We start from the raw sequence: 20,077 nt of genomic DNA on the forward strand, positions 1-20,077 counted from the left end.
ATGAACATTGATGTGGCTGTATCTTTGTAGTATGCTGATTTCAAGTCCTTTGGGAATAGGCCAAGGAGTGGGATAGCTGTGCCAAATGGTGGTTCCATTCCAAGCTTTCTGAGGAATCTCCATACTGCTTTCCAGAGTGGCTGCACTAATTTGCAACCCCACCAGCAATGTATGAGTGTACCTTTTTCCCCACATCCTTGCCAACACCTATTGTTGTTTTATAAGCACTTTTGAGAAAAGTGTGTTTGGATGGACTGTAGTACCCTGTGTAATAAAGAGAGGCCGATTCACATGAATGTGAATCTTTGCTCTGTGTCTTGCCAGATGCTGTTCAGGAAAATGTCAGCAATCCTCTCTATGCCTTGGTTTTCTTATTTACTAAATTGGCACAGTGATTCCTACTTGCCATTTGAAAACCAAGGAGAATGAATGACAGAGTGAGTGGGACAGGTTATGTACACCAGAGTTATGCAAACCATAGCCTGGCAGTGTGGGAGTTGGGTATTCTGCCAAGGAGCAAATTGCCTGACACATGCTTGAAGTTCCATCAATGTCTGTGGAATAAATGCTCTGTTGAGATGAGTACTCTATTTGACTCCAATACATCCCCCTGAGTTTCATCAGCTCTCACTCAGCCAGCACTGTGTAATCCTGGCGGTAGCAGTTGTTCATTCTACTTCAGTTTCCTGTACTGTTCACACACGAGGTAGAAGTTTATGACTTTCTAGCGATACAATAAACACAATCATGATGTTTGACCATCACCTAAGTTTAACTTGCATATTATTTATGAAGAAAGTATTCTAAACAATTTAGTCACTTACCGTGATACTAGATGTTGAATGATGCTATTTACAAATGAACATTTTTCCATTATGTGCAGGAGGAACTCTGGATTTCTCCAACAAATCATTTAATAATTATCATGAAATAATTTATGGTTTAATTCTGTGCAATATCTTTCTTGACTCCATCTTGTAAGTCAGGTTCATAGTCACTGAAATATGGCTGAATGAGGGTATGAGTCTGAGTCTGACTTGTTTATTGTTTATGGGGTGAGTTAATTAATAAATTAAGAGTGCATTAATTTCAATTTTTCACCAGCTTCCTTGGCATGCTGATAATAATTATAGTTTCTTCAGTAAAAGTCTAGGAGGACCAATACTTACCAAATTTTAGAAGGCATTTATTGACAAATGTCCTTTCAACAATAACTAGAATTTATATCTTATGCTATGATAGAACTTTCAGATTTACTTCGATTAGTTATTTTAGCAATTGTGAACCACAAATAAAACCATTACCAGTTTGTATCCACCTGCCAATTTATTTCAGCATTTTAAGAAATATCATATGATGTATATTAAATAAATAAAATTTATTTTCTCACAATTTGGAGACCAGGAGCACAAGATCAAAGTGCCAGCAGGCAGATCTTGGTGAGAAACCCTTTCTGGCTTGCTGACAGCTTTCATCTTGCTGTGTCCTCACATGCAGAGAAAGAGAAGGAAGATGGAGAGGTATCTGGTGTCTTTTCTTATATGGCACTAATCACAATGTGAGGAGCTCATCCATGACCTCATTATCTAGTTACCCCCCAGATACCATCACATCACAGTCAGAACTTCCTGGTATGAGTTTTCTTGGGGCACATAATCTAAAAAGCCCTACTTCTCCTGGGAATGACCAGAGAGCAACTGACTGGACCAGGTAGGGTTGTTCACGTGTGGCCAAGAAGGGGTCAAGCTGGAACCCCCCAAATTCTGTCACTTCTGAATTTTACAGTATTCCCAAGAAAGCAATCTTTCTGTACTTCTCTCTCCAAAAATTCTGTGATTCCAAATCATTTTCTTAGAGATTCCTCCTGATCTTCTTCTTCTTCTTCTTCTTCTTCTTCTTCTTCTTCTTCTTCTTCTTCTTCTTCTTCTTCTTGTTTCTGTGGTTTTTTCCTTTTTTCTTTTTTTTATTTTTTAAAATTTTTATTACTTTTTAAAATAAACTCCGTGTTCACATTTCTATAAAGAATTAACCCAGTTTCAGGAAGCCCTGCCTTTGCAGGGGCAGGGAGCAGCACTTCTCCCTGCCCACCTCTAGGATGACTGCCCACCCTGATGCTTCCAGGTGCCCAGAAGAGCAGCCAACTGTGGAAGAGAGCATCTCAGCCTGGCTGTGCCCTGGCCATGGGCAGTAAGCTTTCAGGAAAGCAGAGGGGAAGACTAGCTTATTGTGAAACCTGTATTAAAAATAGTCATACACTTCGAGATGCACCTGTTGAGATGTGAGAACAAGAGCTTGGAGACATCCCGTCCAGGCAGCATGGCCCTGCACCCACCTGTCCTCAGACGCTGGGGCCTGGGCATGTCCTGGCTTTTCATCTGGAGGCAGGCAACACCCGGCTTCCTAGGTCACCTTTGACTCTTTCTTCTAATACCTGTGCGGAGTCTTTGACTGCATGCACCGGAAGCACAAACGTTCAAGTTGTATGCAAAAAGTTACAAAAACAAGTAGAATATAAAAGTTTTGGTAATATAAGGCCATCTGTTCATGTCCACCTTGGAAACCTGTAACAGATATTTAAATAGTACACTGAAAAGGCATCTGAATATACTCTTTAAAAACATCTGAAGTAATCCGCTAAGATTAAGTGTGTAAAAAAAATAATAATTTCCCTTTGAGGGCTTTTGTCCTTTGAAGAAGGGGGCGGCAGGGAGGCGGGGTCAATGCTTCAGCCAAGGGTAGGCCTTGATGAAGGCCCGGCTGCGGTCCCGCAGTCATACAGCAGCTCCTCCCCTGCCGCGTTGTTGCAGGAGGCGATGAGCATGAGGTGGAGCACGCCATCGATGTCGTGCAGCTTGGTCTGGCAGTTCGCGCGCTGGCTGTGGTTGATCAGTCTTCCCAGGCGGTTTGTCTCTCCGGTCACATCCACGCAGTAGGTTTTACTCAGATACTGAAAGTAGTACATGTAGCAGCCCATGGAGGGGTCTTGTGCATACAGAGCCTCTTGCTTCTTGGCGTCCGTGATCTCAATGAGATCCCCGTGGTATTCCACCAGGAAGTCGTCCTGGGAGAACTGCTTGGTGGCGATCACATCCCTGCCTTTGCCATTAAGGAGGTCAGTCTTCAGGCCTTCTTCCTTCCCGCTTTCGATCAGCTCATCAATTCTCTTCCTTTCTGCAGACTGCTCTTCAGCCTTGCTTTTCCTGAAGCTCCTTTGGACTCTTAGAAATCTGTGAGTTTGCGATTCTGTTGCATTTTTCCTTGAGCTTTTTTCCGAGGGGCCTGTTTTCCCTTGAGGGGCTTTTTCAGAGCCTGCTTGGCAATGGCTGCATTGGTTGAATCACAAGACGAGGTTGGAGGTTGTGGAATTTCTACTGCCTCAGATTTTTGGTTTGGAAAAGGTGCCAGGGGATCTCTCCTGGCGTCTTTGATCTTCTGTTCCTCTCACTTCAAGGAGCTTCGTATGGCGTTCCCAGCATTTCTTTTCTCGCTTCCTGTAGATTCCAGCTAATGGTTTCCCCTGGCATTTGACTTCGTTATGTGCAACTGAGTTCTCTTCCTGAAGAGAGGGACTCAATCCAGAGCATTTGTTCGGGCTAATGTAGGAATAGACCTTTGATTGCCCTGCAAATACATTCTCCTGCAGCACGGCCAGGCCCGTGTGGGAGCACCCCCGCCCTCGCCGCGGCGCCACCGCCGCGGCCAGGCCACCATCTCTGCTGCTGCTGCTGCCGCCACCACCGCCGCCGCCACAGCAGCCACCAGCGTTGCCGCGGCGCCTCGGGAAAGGGTCGACGGCGCCCCATGGCCCTCCCCTTCCCGCATGGCCTGTTAGGCAGGGCAGGCACCCGCGCGCTGTGGCAGCCCGGGGCCACCCAGGGCGAGAGAGGCAGGAAAGAGGCCTGGCGGCCCGGTCCTCCGCAGCCCGCTTGCCGCCGCCGCCCCTGATTTTCTTCTAATTAATTTAATCCGTTCTCCACAGCTGAGGAATTTTTTCTAGACGAGAAATTTGGTAATATCTGGAGATTTTTTTTTTTTTTGGAGTGTTAGGAAGTGCTTCTGTCATCTAGTGGATACTAGCCAGGGTTGCCAATTAATATTTTATGGCGCACAAGACAGCTCCCCACCACAAAGTATAACACAAGCTCAAGCGTCAATCCTGTCAACGCTAAGAACCCTTGACCCAGAGAAGTGAAGACTCATTGTACTTCTTCTTTTTGGAGCTGGAACTTTCTTGTGTGACAGGTGGTATCAGGGGCTTCTGACCAGCTCCAGTGACCCGGAAACTCAGTCCTTCCTTAGTAATCACAGGGGACTCAGATTCAAGTTCTGATTTCAACCGTAGCATTTCATGATTTAACCCAAAGCAAAAGTCTTGGATCTGCCAAGTCCTAACTATCAATGTCAGGTGCAGGAGTAGCTGTCTCAAAATTCCAGATCCTTTTTGTAAAGAGAGAGAGAGGGGTGAAGGTTTTATGGAAAGGAAAGATTGTCATATCAAAAAGGAAAATAAGAATGAGAAATAATGTGGATTTGTAAGTCAGCGCTTCTTATTACTACTAGGGATGCCATTGTGGGAAAATTACTGTCTCTTGCTTAACTTGAGTTTCCTCATTTGCAAAGTGAGGATAACTGCATATGCTTCATGGCATTGAGCATTTACATTTGATAATATGGATATGAATATGGTGCCATGTTGAAGTAGTAACAATGGTGATTGTTAACAGTAATGAGAGTTATGAATGATACATAGCATATTATTAAAATTCAATATTTAATATTTCTGCCTACCTACACATTAGTGTTTCCATTTCAGCCATGAATCAGCTGATGCTTAGGAGGGTCAAGTGACATGCTCAGGATCCTGAGGCTGGACCAGGTCAACCTGAGATCCAAGTCAAGTTGGGTTACCCAGAAGTTCACTTTTTCAGCTCCTGCCTGTACTTAGCATTTCGTTCAGTAAGCTGTGGGCTTTCTAAATGGTAGAGGCAGAAGGTGATGGTCCAGAGGTGGGCTGTGTGAAGGGGTCAGGGTGGAGTGTGGAGGGCAGTCACTGACACTCCAGGCAGGTCATCTTGTCTGCAACCATGTGGCACTTGCTGCCTCTTCAGGGCCTGTGAGAAGGTGACCTGCTTGTATAAAGGATCACGTGGAGCCTGGAACTTTCAGAAGCTCTTGATTGAAGACCCTACTGGATTAAACAGCTCCTGCCCGAAAGGCCCACAACAGTGAGAGTGCAGCTCCTTGGACAGTACAGATGCTAGAACAGTCCTTCTCTGTGGAGCATTTGTGTGACCCACTCTTTACAGGCTGTCCACAGCGACCCCCCACTGCTGGCGTTCAGTGCCAGTGCTGTTCTCTCATCTTCAGAGCCTGCATGGGGAGCAGGGTCCGGGTGCCGTTATTAGCCATCTAAGGGATGGCAAATCCTAATAGGGCATTGCATTCCCTTTGAACCACAAGACCATTGTTCCCTCCCCACCAGGTGCAGCTGACCTAGAAACAGACAGCATTGTACCCACGCAGGGACTATTCATCATGCAACCTATTTTCTGCTCCAGGTCAGGCAACCATGGCAGAGGCAACACAGAAAGGGTGATACCTGTGTGTGGAGAGGACTTAAGTCCTCACTGAAACCATTATGACACAAAGGAGCAGAGGCAGCTGTGTGAAATTGGTGACATGTAGGCACAGAGGCACTCTCTTGCTGAGCAGCACACAAGTTGTAATACCGTTGCCCTGTTCACCCAAACCCAGTGAGGCGACTGCAGTGATGACCTCCTCTGTCAGCCTGTGCTCTGGCACCCAGCTCATAGTTAGCACTAAGACCTGGGTGGCTCTTCCAAAGCCACACATGTTGCCAGGCTGAAGAATGAGCTGCAGACACTGGCCCTGTGCAGGCACCTTCTCCCTATTCCCCAGCTTTCTCTGGGTCCAGAGCCTGGCTCTCCATGCTCATGCTCCCCACTAAGCTCCATCTTGCCATGATGTCCCCAATCCTAAGCTCTTGAGTGAGGCATTTGCACCAATCACAGACCCTCTACCTACACTCAGCTCCCTCTGGTGGTCTCTGACTCACCCACTACTTATCATGGTGGTTCTCTCTAGATCAGACTATGTATGCTTGGAGGATACTTCCCTCCCAGGCAAGGAATTAAGACAGTTGCAATACAGATTGCCAGCTGAAGAATGAGAAAAGAGTTTGGAGTATCTTTCATACCATGCCGTGCAGTACCAATCATTTCCTCATGCATTAATATGTACCTTAAAAGTTGTTTTCTAATTTTTCTTTTATTTTTTGTTTTCTTAATTTATTTATTTTCACTTTTGCAGACTGCATGGATGCAAAATGTTACTGTGAGCTCACCAAGTAGACCTCTATCCTGAATCTGAGCATTTCTAGGGTGGAAGAAAGTGCAGAGAAGGACATCGTTTTAAATTCAACACCTCACTCTGCATGAGGCTCCAAGTTCTTTTCTCATTATTAAGCTGGCAATCTGTGCAAACATCCATTTACTGTATGCAGTCAGGATGTCTTGGGGTAGAGGAGGAAAGGCAGGGAATAAAGGATGCTTTATCAAGCTACTGTGGCATCAGGAGCTCAAAGCTGCTGGGAGAACTAGGAACCTGTGAAGAGTGAGCCTTCAGAGTTAGCAAAACAGGGGTTGAGGTGTGGAGAATTTGCACACCCACTTCGCTCACTGGTTAAAGACACCGGCCTTGGTTCTTCTGCTACCTGACTCTTGGGAAGTCAAACAAGCTGCCACAGATAGTGAAAACACTTAGACACAGTGTTGCAGTTGTCTGCTGCTGGGAGCTGTGGGGGCATGCACTGGGATGTCCAGTTAAGGGGAGTCAATGTGGGCATAGTACCTTCAACTTGGATCCTCACTAAATTTTTAAGAAAAAAGGAAGAAGCAACTTTTACTGAATGCTGATAGAAAAGACATCTTTCATCCAGGGTTTATATTCTATGTCATGCAATTTAATCTTCACAATAATTTTTCAAATGTTGTACCATTATTTCCAGTTTTATTTTTAGGAACTGAGACCCAGAGACCATGAAATCCCTTCCACAGGTGCCATCAGAAAGGGGTGCACTGGGTTCCTTTGAAGGGACCTCAAGCCCCTGTTCTTTTCACTTTCTCCAGCACAGTTATCAGAATTCCAGTACTAGTTTCTTTTCTCACTTATATAAAAATTGTTTCTGAAACTCCAGATTGAACAGTGACTAAGGAAGTAGATGTCAAGACAGCAAAGCTTGTAGTTGTGAGGAGAATTTGAAATGTGGCCCTTCCTGGACTGGCTCATATTACAGTTAATGATGTGGAAAGGGGAGGAAATAACACTTTAATGAAATCTGCACATGGCCCCAGATTGGAAGGTGCTATAAACCCCCACACTTTAGGACAGAGGGAAAAGGCTATGTAAACCCAGTGTGTAGAGAGAAGTCTCTAAAGACGGGTTAACAGGGCAGGGAGCTCAGGACAACTGCTGGTTCAGTCCTGGAACAAAATAACCACAGGCTGAGAGAGGAGGAGGAGGAAAAGACTCAAGCAGAGCACACTTGACAGGAGCTTCAGAGCTACACATGTTCAGAACTACTGACACTATTTCCAGAAGCAGGAAAGTATGGTGACATGATTAATTAGGGGGAGTGAGATCCTTCCTTCAAGGAGGTTGGGAAGATCATACCCTGATACAGTGTTTATTTCCTAACTCTGAAACTCCAAGGGAGCATGTCTGTGCAAATAGCCAAGAACCTATGAAGAAACAGTGTGTGCATGATTGCAATGCCTGTAAGAGAGGCTATGCACAGAGCTTACTCTAGTATGGATGCTTTGAACTTTCAAATGGACCTGCACGTGTGTCCTGGAGCTCCCAGTGAGAACTACAGAGAAGAACTTCACACTTTCTCTTTCAGTTGAGTGGGCTGGAGGGTGGGAGTGGAGAGAGTGTGTGTGAGAGGGGTCTCACAGAGTTCAAGGAACATGCTTAGAGACACACAATCCCTGCTCTCTCCCAGTCCCTTTGGCTTTGGGGGATACATCTTCTTGCCTATCAACTCCAGGAGAAATTTCTGTTTTTCCTGTTTTTATTTTTTGGAGATGAAACACATTATCAAAAGCAATAAAATACTGCACAGAGGATTATTACACTCATCAAGTTACACCAAGGCTATTGGAAGTGGAATAAAATGGGAGTCCGAGAGTCCCACCAACTCTGCACCTTCCTTGTTCCCCAAACTGCCTTCAGAAGGCTCCTTTGTTCTGCAGGATACATTGAAAAAACTCTCTTCTGATTGATCCCCCAAATGTTCTACCAGTTGTAAAATCTTTTCCAGTTTTATTGAGGAAGTATTGCTAAAGGAGACATATATACTTCTTTTATTGATACAACATAATTATGCATAACAGTGAGATTCATTATGCCATATTCATACATGCACATAATTTGGTTTTATCAATTGGATGTATTTAAGGTATATAGGTATACATTGTGAAGGATTGTGCACAACCAAGGTAATCAATATATCCATTAACTCACATAGTTACTATTTTCTTCTGTGTGTCTGTGGAGAGTACTTAAGATCTGCCTGATTAGTAGGGTTTAATTTAAAATATAATGTTACTAACTGTAGTCATTATGTCCTATGTTAGATCTCCAGAACTAATTCATGGAATCTCTGTACTATACCAACATCTGCTCATTTTATCTCCCCATATCACACTACTATGTGAGGACTTTACATCCATATGTAAGTGAAACCAGGCAGCATTGTGTTCTGAGCCTGGCTTTTCATCACTTAACATGATGTCCTCCACATTCATCCACATTTCCCCAATGTCTGCATTTCCATCATTCATGGCTGAGTACTCCTCCACTGGGTGTCTATGCCATTCTATATTGATCCTTTCATTCACTGATGGACCCGATGAACAGTTAGGTCTTTCTGCTTTAAGCTATCATGGATAATTCTGCCATGAATATGGGAGTGCAGGTATCTTTCAAAGATCCTGATTTTAATTCTTTTGGATAAATAGCCAGAAGTGGAATTATTGCATCAAATGATAGTTCTCTTTTTAATTTTTTCAGGACTCTTCATCTAATTTTCCATGATGGCCATATCAATTCACATCCCACCAATAATGTACAAATTATTTTTTCTTTATAAACTTGTCAGTTTTAAAATATTGTAGCTTAGTCTTCTCCATCATTAAATGTTACATCAGTATAGTTTCTGGTTTGAACAGGAGAAAAATCATTATGGAAAACAATTCACTAGTATTGCTGTGATCCTGATACTCCCTTCAGGTTCATGACCATTAGTTCCTGAAGGACCTAGGCTGCTAATTATTGCCCAGGAATTGGAACCTTCTTATCACTCACCAGAGGCTAACAACTAAAATAACAGAAGCTAACTGGAGAAATGGAAGGCACAGAGCTATTACATCAGGTCTTTTTTTTTTTTTTCAGCTGAAGGGTTAAAATAATTATTAAACTGTCCTTAAATCATCCTGAAAATGTAGCACTGAAGTGGAAAAAAAAGGACAGAAAGAAGAAGAGAAGGAACAAAGAAGGGAGAATGGAAAGAAGGGAGAGAGGTAGGAGGCGAGAAGGGAAAGAAGGAACGGAGGGAAGAAGATAAAAAAAGAAAAGAGAAAAGAAAAGAAAGAAGGAAGAAGGGGGAAAGAGAGGAGGGAGCAAAAGAGAATGGAGAAGGAAGAAAGGAGGGAGGGAGAGAGTAAGGAAAAGGAGGAAGGGAAGGAAGGAATGTCCTTGGAGAACACACTGCAAGGTATTTCAGTAGAGTAACCACCCCACTCTGGAACCAGCCTGCACTTTCCAAGGTTTAACCCTGCAAGTCCTGGGCCTCAGGCCTGGATCACCCCAATTTTAGGCTCCATGTCCCACTGTAAATGCCATACCATTCCCAATCAGGACGACATCAGGAGTAGACAGAAAATATGCTCAGGAACCATGCCAGAGAGCTCCTGGAAATTCCAAGCCTGGAAATTGAGGCAAATTGGCCTGTGTCCATCCAGAGCCTATTCCTGGCATAGATGGGGATGTGTGGGTGAAAGCAGAGCAGGTTTTCAGTTTAGCCAGGGCATGTGGTGCAAGGCACAGATTGAGGACTAGATCTGAGATTCCCTCCCACCTCCACCATTTCTGATATCCTTCTGGTGTTTCTATCTAGCAGTGACATGAGGCCTAGGTTCCTTGCAAGATTCAAGATTCAAGTTACATTAGTTTGTGGGTGCACCCACAATGCCCAAGTGTACCTTTACCACATCCTCATCAGTGATTGTTGTCATTTGTATTCTTGAAGATAGCCATTCTAACTGGATTGAGATGAAACCTCAGTCACTTTTGATTTGCATTTCCCCAATTGCCAAGGATGGATTCTGAACATTATTGCACATACTTGTTGACCATTTGTATATCTCTGTCTTCTTTTGAGAAATATCTGTCTTTATCATTTGGCTATTGATTGGGATTTTTGTTTCTTTTTTTACTTTTGTTGTTTTTTTGTTTTGGGGTGTTAAGTTCATTGAATTCTTTTCTGACAAAGGTTTCCTTCCATTCCGTAGGCTTTCTTTTCATGCTCTTAATTGTTTGCTTTGCTGTGCAGAAGATTTTAATATGAAGGTGTCCCACTGGTTGATTCTTGCTGGGCTCTTATTAATTAAAAAATTGTAATTCTTTGTAAGAACTTAACCTATGACAGTTCTGAATCAAAAAATGTATAATTCAGACTTCTATTTAGTCATTAATAAGAATTAAATTATGTCATTTACTTATAAATGGATGGAACTGGAGAGCATGCTATGTGAAATAAGCCAGAATCATAACAGCAAGGGTCGAATGTTTCTCTCTTACATGGAAGCTAGAGAGAAATTAGGAATTTCTTGCAAAAAGAGTATCTCATAAAAATAGAAAAGAGAACAGTGGAGGAGAGGAATGGGATGGAGGTCGAGGGAGAAAGGATGGGAAAGGGGAGAAACCACAGAATGAAATGCACCAAGTTATGTCTTGTGCATGTGTGAACATATCCCAGTGATTTCCACTTTTATGTATAAAATGCACCAAGCTAAAAAAAATACAAAGAATAAAGGAAAGAAAGTCCTAGGGCATAAAGAAAAGGGATTGAAAAGGAGGGAAGGAAAAGAAGAAACACTAGGAATTGGGATGAACAAGTTGTATATATTGATATATCTCTCAGAAGGAACTCACCCCTACTTATTACTATCACTAATTAATAAAAACCTACAAGGGTTCAAGCTACAAATAACTTTAATTCACTAATTTACCCATTGCCAATCAGCCAATGGCAAATCCTCATTCAGATTCTAGACTATGTTAAAATGTTTCTTGTTTTCTGTGAGTTCTTCCCTTGGTGCCTCTAAACACATAGTGAAAATGTAGACTTCATAATAAAGGAAATTACATTTTTGTTAAATTAAAACTCATAATCACAAATATTACTAATTTAATTCTATTTTTTTCAAAAACAGGTTTTGGACATTTAATTGCCTAACACTGCAAAAAGTTTACATTTTAATTAAATTTCACATTTCAATTATAATTTAATTTTCAATCAAATATTCAGGTTAATTTAAAAAGTATTTTTTGCAAGAACTTCATCTACAATAGTTCTGTATCAAAAAAGGTATAATACAGACGAGAAAACACATGCCAGTCTTTAGTAGAAACTATAAAATGATCAATTGTAGCAAATATTCTCAAAGATTAAAAATCTCCAAATGGAGTTTTGTAATGAGTACACACAAGTGAGGTCAGAGTCCAGTGAGACCTGATTTTACTCTTGTCACTGTATCTTTCTGCAACTATTATGAGCACCCTCCCATCTGGCAAGCCATCTAATAAGGGGACAATTAGTGTTCCATGCAGTGTCATCTGAAAACTTTGAAGGATTCCTGCAGCAAGGCAACTCTTCAGAGTGCCTCTGAGTAGGGTCTAAAAGCCCGCCCCTAGATATTCCTTGTTTCAGCTCTCCAACATGCTCAGCATGGCACCCACTAGGAGAATCAGACTTTACTGGACCACAGTAGTCTAATAAATTGTGAGGTTATACAAGCCCTGTTTGCTATGAGCTGGAATCCAGTCAAGGGCTTCCCAGGCAGGGAGAAGGAACCATGCTGAGGGATTGCAGTGCTGCATCTGCAGATGAGTAAGCACATGGGGAGGCAGAGCATCCATGTGGTCCCCTCACAGTCAGCACTGCCAGTCAGAGGGAGCTCATGGGGCAGCACCATAGTAAAGTGAGACACTGGGTGGGAGTATTGATCAGTGGTACAGCACCTGTCCAGAGCATGTGGGCCCTGAGTATCCTCTCCAGTGTCACCCAAAGTAAAACTAATAAATAAAAAGGGGACTAGACAACCTGGAGGTGTCAGTGAAGAGTTCGTGTGTAAATGAATAACTTGAGCCACCTCTGTTCCATAGATGCACTTTTGAAAGTCAGCCATTCAGTGGGAATTTTGTGGTTCTGAGTCAGCCCATCAGCAATAGCCACTCTCTAACAGCTCACTTCCACAGCTGACACACTGATCAATTCTGGGATACTTCCTCTTCTTAGACTTCTCTAATTCTTAACGCACCCCCCCCCCCACCAAACCTGTAAAAATCCCAACTTTTCTTTGGTTTCTAAAGACTGTTTTGCCAGGACAGCTCTCCCCTGCTTAGCAAGCATCACCACAAATCCTGGCTTCTGATACGGTTCTCCTTTGTATTCCTGATAAACACACCAGAACCAATGAAGCAGAAACAATATTCAAAAAATAATAGAAGAAAAATTCCATGAACTAAAGAGAAGAATGAATCTGATGATTAGAGAATTTATATAGTTTCGTGAAATAAATACTGAGAAGTCCACATCTGAAGAAAGTCTTGAACTCTAATTCAATAGAAAAATATACAAAGAAATGCATAAAATTAAATAAATATTATCTATGAAAGATAGGGAAGGAGAGTAGAAAAAGAAATTTAACCAGTTTCATGCCACTTTCTTCTTCATACAAAGAAGAAAAAATAAAAAAAGTAATTGAGTTCAAAAAGTGACAATGGATATCAGACACTCTAAGAATATCTAATAATGTTAGAGAATCAGAATATCTAATAATGTTAAAGAATATCTAAAAGGGAGGCCGGGAAGGTGGCGTGGCCAGTGAGTTTGCGGCGTGAAACCTGCCGGGAGAAGCTCTTCCAGTAATGTCTGACTGTTACTTCAAATTAACCTGAATAGAAAATAAAAGAACCATCTCCTCTTTTTCCCAATCCTCCCTTCTCTCTCTGCCAGTCCAGCGCGATGGCGGAGGCCGCTGCGGGCGCCTGCGGAGAGGCCATGGAGGCATCTGTGGCCGCGGAAAGCTCCTCGGGCCGGCGGGCTTGTCTCTCGGCAGGGGCTTTTCAAGCTACCGGCCCTTTGATCCCTAGATGTTGGGCCTCAGCCCGAGCTGGCGGCTGACCTCCTTCTCCGGCATGAAGGGCTGAAGCTGCAAGGTCCCCCAGGAGACGCTGCTCAAACTCCTGGCTGGACTGATGGTACCTGACCTGTGGCCCCAACCCAGCTGAGGCCTGATCAGAGGCCAGGAAGAGGCAGCCCAGGAAGCTTGCCTGACCCCTGGGGCAGGCCCCAGCCCAACCTTTCCATTCTTGATCATTGGAATGGATCCTGCGTCAACCCCCTGAGGCACAGAGGCCTATCACTGGTGCAGACCACAGACTTCTTTTACCCCTTGGTGGAAGATGCCTACATGATGGGACATATAGCTTGTGCTAATGTGCTGAGTGACCTCTACACCATGGGCATTACTGAATGTGACAACATGTTAATGTTACTCAGTGTCAGCCAGAGTGTGAATGAGGAGGAACTAGAAAAGGTAACACCACTCATGATCAAAGGTTTTCGGAGTGCTGCTGAGGAGGGAGGCACAGCAGTGACAGGTGAACAAACAGTGGACAACCCTTGGATTATCATCGGTGGAGTTACCACGGTGGTGTGTCAGCCAAATGAATTCATAATGCCTGACAATGCAGTTGTAGGGAATGTGCTCATGTTAACCAAACCATTAGGCACTCAAGTGACTGCTAATGCCCACCAATGGCTGGATAATCCTGAAAGGTGGAATAAGATAACAATGGTGATCTCCAGAGAAGAGATAGAACTGGCATATCAGGAAGCAATGTTCAATATGTCTACCCTAAATAGAACTGCTGCTGGATTAATGCATACTTTTAATGCCCATGCAGCCACCGATATCACAAGCTTTGGCATTTTAGGACACTCTCAGAACCTCACAAAACAGCAAAGAAATGAGGTGTCCTTTGTCATTCATAATCTGCTAATCATTGACAAGATGACTGCCATCAGCAAGGACAGTCCATGGTTTGGACTACTTCAAGGAACCTTAGCTGAAATCTCTGGGGGATTACTAATTTGCCTGCCAAGAGAACAAGCAGCTCAATTTTGCTCTGAAATCAAATCTTCCAAGTATGGAGAGGGTTACCAAGCATGGATCGTCGGCATTGTGGAAAAGGGAAACCAAACGGCCCATATCATTGACAAGCCTGGAGTTATTGAGGTTCTACCTCGTGGGGTCACTGCTGGTGCTCTTGTTCCTGATAATTCCAACACCTCCTCTGAGCCTAACTCCTGAAATGGAATTGCAGAAGTTTTTGGGAACTTAGAACTTTTATGGATGATTCTCAGGAGTCGATTTTAAGAAACTTCTAAAGAAGGTTACCTGCATAGTGGTTCCAGCCGCCCTTTCTCGGTGATTTGAATCAGCCCATCAGTAACTGCCTTTATGTACATTCCAAGGCCAAAAGTAACACTTTGGACTTTGGGAGGACATGTATTTATCTCTTGGGTGTAGGAGGAGCAGGAAGAACCTTTCCAAAGCAAGATGAGTCTGTTCCAGTTTGAGGGTTTTTTCTTTGCACTGGTTTAATTCATTTCTGCACAGGGAATGAGACTACTAAAATTACATACTCAGAAAGTAAATTGCAAAATTAAAATATAAAGAAGAAGAAAAGAAGCAGCAGCAGCAGCAATGAGTTTGGACCAAAATTGTTGATAAATCTAAGTTGTTAAGAGAGATCTTATAATACAATGTAAAATTCTTTATTTGATTTTTATGAGGAACTGGCTCTTTCCTTCTCTGGACAATAATTGAGCAGCTTGTCCAATAACTGGGAAAGGAGGACCTGCAACCATCTGACTTGGTCTCTGTTAATGATGTTTTTCCCGCTAAAACCCACTAAGAATTGGGAAAGGCAGAGCAAGTCCTAGAGCCCAGGATGTGGTGGTCATTAAAATGTTAAATTTTGTGCTAAAAATTCCTGGTGATTTAATTAATAAAGAGTAATTTCTTATAGTTAAATAAATAAGAGTGACTTTGTTGGAAAACAAAAACAAAACAACAAATAAAAAAGAATATCTAATAATGTTAGAGAATGTTTGCCAACGGGTCACATAAATATTAAAAACATTTCACTAGGGCCATCATATTACACAGTCCCCAGGCTGCCAATCACAAACTAATGAGGTGCATTGTCAAATGGTACTTCAATAAAATCTAACCCAAACTGCATTTGTTCATGTATTTATTTATTTTTGTACTTAATTTAAATAGAAGACACAGTTTTGCTCCAGGAGGAATATAATTACAGCTCCTTTAGTGCCTATATATTCCTGTGTCTGCTTTTGATGAAGCCTCAGTGGTTCAAGTTCTGAGTATTGGTAAGTCCCTCCTTTGAATTCTGGTAAATGGGGAGAGTTGTCATTTAAATGTGATTTTGGGAAAGCTAATAAGGTTCCAAGTTTTAGTAAGTTTTAAACTTCATAGACTGTTAAAAGTATTAGGTATATTTGGGAATTATTTGACTAGGTCCCAAAGAAGTAAAACAAATCCCCAACACTATGTGACCCTGGAGACACAGATTGCCTGAAATGATGAGCAATGCTTTCCATTTTATGCAGGTTTCTCCCGCCCTCTGGGGGAAACTTCCTAAGAGACAACAAACCTGTGAGAAAAGTTTCAAAAGCAACGTGTGAGGTTACAGACACCCTGTGAAGACTTTCCATGGGAATATTTTAGCAAATAAACTGCAGTATAGCAAAATACCCTACAAAGCATGACAAAGCTTCCAGAACTTTCCAATCCCTCCTGCTTCTATACTGAATTTCTCTTAGTCACTCTCCTCTGTCTCTCTTTGTCTCCATCCCCACCACATGTACATGCACACACACATACACATACACACACACACACACACACACACACACACAATTTCCTTTGGAAGGCCTTCCTCCACCTGGATCCATACCTGGACACTGAGTAGAGAGCAGAGGGGTTGGGAAAAGATCTTGGAGGCTGACCATTTGCATTCGTCTTATCAAACATAATAGTACTATGCCCTCCCACCCCCCCATTATGTGTCGTCATTCACTTATTAGCAATATCATTCATCCTTTGGTTTTTTGAGATTGGCTCATCTCACTTAGCATGATATTCTCCAATTTTATCCATTTGCCTGCAAATGCCATAATTTGATCATTCTTTATGGCTGAGTAACATTCCATTGTATATATATACCACAGTTTCTTTATCCATTCATCAATTGAAGGACATCTAGGTTGGTTCCACAATCTGGCTATTGTGAACTGAGCTATAAACATTGATGTGGCTGTATCTCTGTAGTATGCTGATTTTAAGTCCTTTGGGTATAGGCCAAGGAGTGGGATAGCTGGGTCAAATGGTGGTTCCATTCCAAGTTTTCTAAGGAGTCTCCACACTGCTTTCCAAATGGCTGCACTAATTTGCAGCCCCACCAGCAATGTCTGAGTGTACCTTTCTCCCCACATCCTCGCCAACACCTGTTGTTGCTTGTATTCTTGATAATCGCCATTCTAATTGGGGTGAGATGGAATCTTAGGGTGGTTTTGATTTGCATTTCTCTTATTACTAGAGATGTTGAACATTTTTCCATATGTTTGTTGATTGCTTGTACATCTTCTTCTGTGAAATGTCTATTCATTTCCTTAGCCCATTTGTCGATTGGATTATTTGCATTCTTGGTGTAGAGTTTTTTTGAGTTCTTTATAGATTCTGGAGATTAGTGCTCTATCTGAAGTATGATTGGCAAAGATTTTCTCCCACTCTGTAGGCTCTTTCTTCGCATTGCTGATAGTTTCCTTTGCTGAGAGTGTTGAAAGCAGGGTGGTATCTGTGCTGCTAACTGTCTCAAGGACAAACAGGACTGCTGGGTCCCTGTGCTTACCAAGGTTAAGAGATATTTGTCCGAGGAATGTGTGGTTGCCTGGAGACCTTATCCGTCAAGGAGGGGAGCGGGGCTTAGCCCCGACTCATCTCCTGCGTAGTTCACCCCTTCCCTCCTCCCTTCTTCCACTAGGACCGTTCAGTTCTGGCAGGACCCAATGAGAATCAAATAGATTGGCCGGACCCAACCAGAGGAGGACTAATGTTTAGCTGTTCAAATGTTAACCAATTAAAAGAACACTGTAAAACTGCTTGCCTTTCATTATAAAAACCCTGCTAACGAGGGCTCAGGGCCTCTCAGCGTCACTGGTTAAGGATGCAGAGGACCAGGTTCGAACTTGCTAATAAATGACTCTTTGCTGCTTGCATTGATCGTGGTCTCTGGTGGTCCTTGTGGGGTCTCGAGCTTTTGGGCACAACAAGAGAAATCTTTTTAGTTTGAATCTATCCCAGTTATTGATTCTTGCTTTTATTTCTTGTGCTATGGGAGTCCTGTTGAGGAAGTCTGGTCCTAAGCTGACATGTCGAAGCTAGGGTTAGGGAGTGGGGGCAAGAATGGAGGAAGGAAGGACTGTATAGTGGGAAAAGAGGGGTGGGAGGGGTGGGGAAGAAGGGAAAAATAACAGAATGAATCAAACAGCATTACCCTATGTAAATTTATGATTACACAAATGGTATGCCTTTATGCCATGTACAAACAGAGAAACAACAAGTATCCCATTTGTTTACATTAAAAAAAAACATAATAGTGAAAACCTCTCTGCATCAGTGCCATCATCTGTGGAATGGGAATAATCAAAGTGCCTACTTTGCTGGTGGTGTTACAGGACCTATTGTAGGTGACACATGTGGAGCAGTGCCTGGCATCTAGTAAACATGTGTAACTGTGAGCCACTCTGATGCTACTCAAGGAGTCCACTTCAGCAGAGCATGGTGTTGGAAGAGCAGGTGAGAGAACTCTCCTAGGAGAAATACTTAGGCACTGTTCCCGGCTGAACTGTGGGTTCCCAAACTCATTTGCTCAAGTTCTACTTCCCAGAAACTCAGAATTGGACTGCATTTGGAGATAAGTCCTTCAAAGGGTAATTAAGGTAAAATGGAGTCCTTAGGGTGTGATAACAGATGTCTTTATGAGATTGGGACATAGATAAAGACAGCACACATGGCACATGGAGATGACTTGGTGAGGACTCAGGGAGAAACATGTCCAGAGACAGGCTTCAGAAAAAGCCCACTCTGATGACATCTTGATTTGGACTTCAGTCTCCAGAGCTGGGAGAAAAAAGATTTCCATTTTGCAGGCCACCCAGTCTCAGGTACCTGTGGCAGTGCCTCCCAAAAATTAACACAATCACCAATACCATACTTTTCAAAAATTGACTTACTGAGAAAAAGAATATGCCTACAGGGAAGAAAAGTCTAAAACATAAACACAGAGTTGTCTGAACATGATGGAGCTAAAGCCAAGACCACTGCCTCCAGAGGTGCCCCCCTCATCTTCTAAATGAGCAGGTCATTGGCCTTTGTCTTTAAAAAAAAAAACTTATGAAAGACTCAGAAACATGCATTGTTTTATACCTATCCAATATTACATTTGCAAATTTCACATGCTCTGTGGCATGGGACTGTACTTTATTAGTCTCTGCTGCTGTATCTAGGGTGCCATTTCTTGAACACAGTGTATGTGCACATTCATCAACTGATGGACATCTGGGATGTTCCTGTTTTAAATCATTGATAATCAAGCTTTAGTGAGTTTTCCCAAGCATGCTTTCTGGGAAACAAATGCTCAATTCTCCAGGGTGTGTACTTAGAATTGGGCTGGGAAAATCATTATAAAAGTCATTATATAAGAGATTGTTCCCATATCCTATTCCTCTTTCAGTGAGTGACACTTTCCCCACCTGCACTTGAAACTGCCATTTATTTTTTTCTTTTAGCCATTTAGATAAGTATATAATGATACTTTTCTGGTTTTAATTTGCAATTCCCTGAGTAATAATGAGATCCAGTGTTCTATCATATGGTTATTTTATTGACCATCTGAACTTTATCTTTAATCAAATATCTGTCAACATTTTAATTTTTCTAATTGTGCTGTCTACCTTTTTTATTGCTTGGTAAAAGACCTTGATAGATGGTGGGGAAAAGTTTTTCATTTGTTTTATGGGTGGAAAATGTTCTCTCTTTGTGAAGCTTACATTTTTCATCTTTAGAAAGATCTTTTAATACCAGAAATTCTTAATTTTAATGCATTTTGTGTTATCAATCTCTCTTTTGTGTATGTTACAGAGTTCATGAGAATTCCAAATGACCACGCATACTGAGACAAACTGAAAGGGGAAAAATGGTCCTTCAGTGAGCATGCCAGGCAAGTGGCACCTGGGCGCAGGCTAGCACCTCAAGGAACTCCCAGCACCAGAATTTTGGAAGTACAGAGTTTATAAAGGCAAAATCAACAAAACCCACAAGGACAAGTGAGCGCAGGTAAGTCAGAAAGACCCAGTTGAGACAGATATTTTGATTACATGAGTTAATTGTTTTGATTATACATTTCAGAGTCATTTTGTTATACACCAGGGTCATTGTCCTACAGGAAGGTCTTACTATACTGTCCACACAGATACAGTTGTGTCTCTGTTGAAAACGTTATAAGCAAGCATACAGCAGGGTCAGGTCAGAAGAAAATGGCATTACTTTTTTTCTTTTCCATTTCAGTTTATATTTAAGAAATTCTCTTTCTGGACTCCAGTAAGATTATCTTCACAAAG

At 42.3% G+C, this 20,077-nt stretch overlaps 2 pseudogenes; one reads left to right on the forward strand and one right to left on the reverse strand.

The window, feature by feature from the left end:
- Positions 1 to 2,717: 2,717 nt before the first annotated feature.
- On the reverse strand, positions 2,718 to 3,803 carry LOC124973886 (N-lysine methyltransferase KMT5A-like; annotated as a pseudogene).
- Positions 3,804 to 13,330: 9,527 nt separating this feature from the next.
- Positions 13,331 to 14,681, forward strand: LOC124973881 (selenide, water dikinase 2-like; annotated as a pseudogene).
- Positions 14,682 to 20,077: the final 5,396 nt, after the last annotated feature.

Source organism: Sciurus carolinensis, unplaced genomic scaffold (genome assembly GCF_902686445.1).
Source record: "Sciurus carolinensis unplaced genomic scaffold, mSciCar1.2, whole genome shotgun sequence".
NCBI lineage: Eukaryota > Metazoa > Chordata > Mammalia > Rodentia > Sciuridae > Sciurus > Sciurus carolinensis.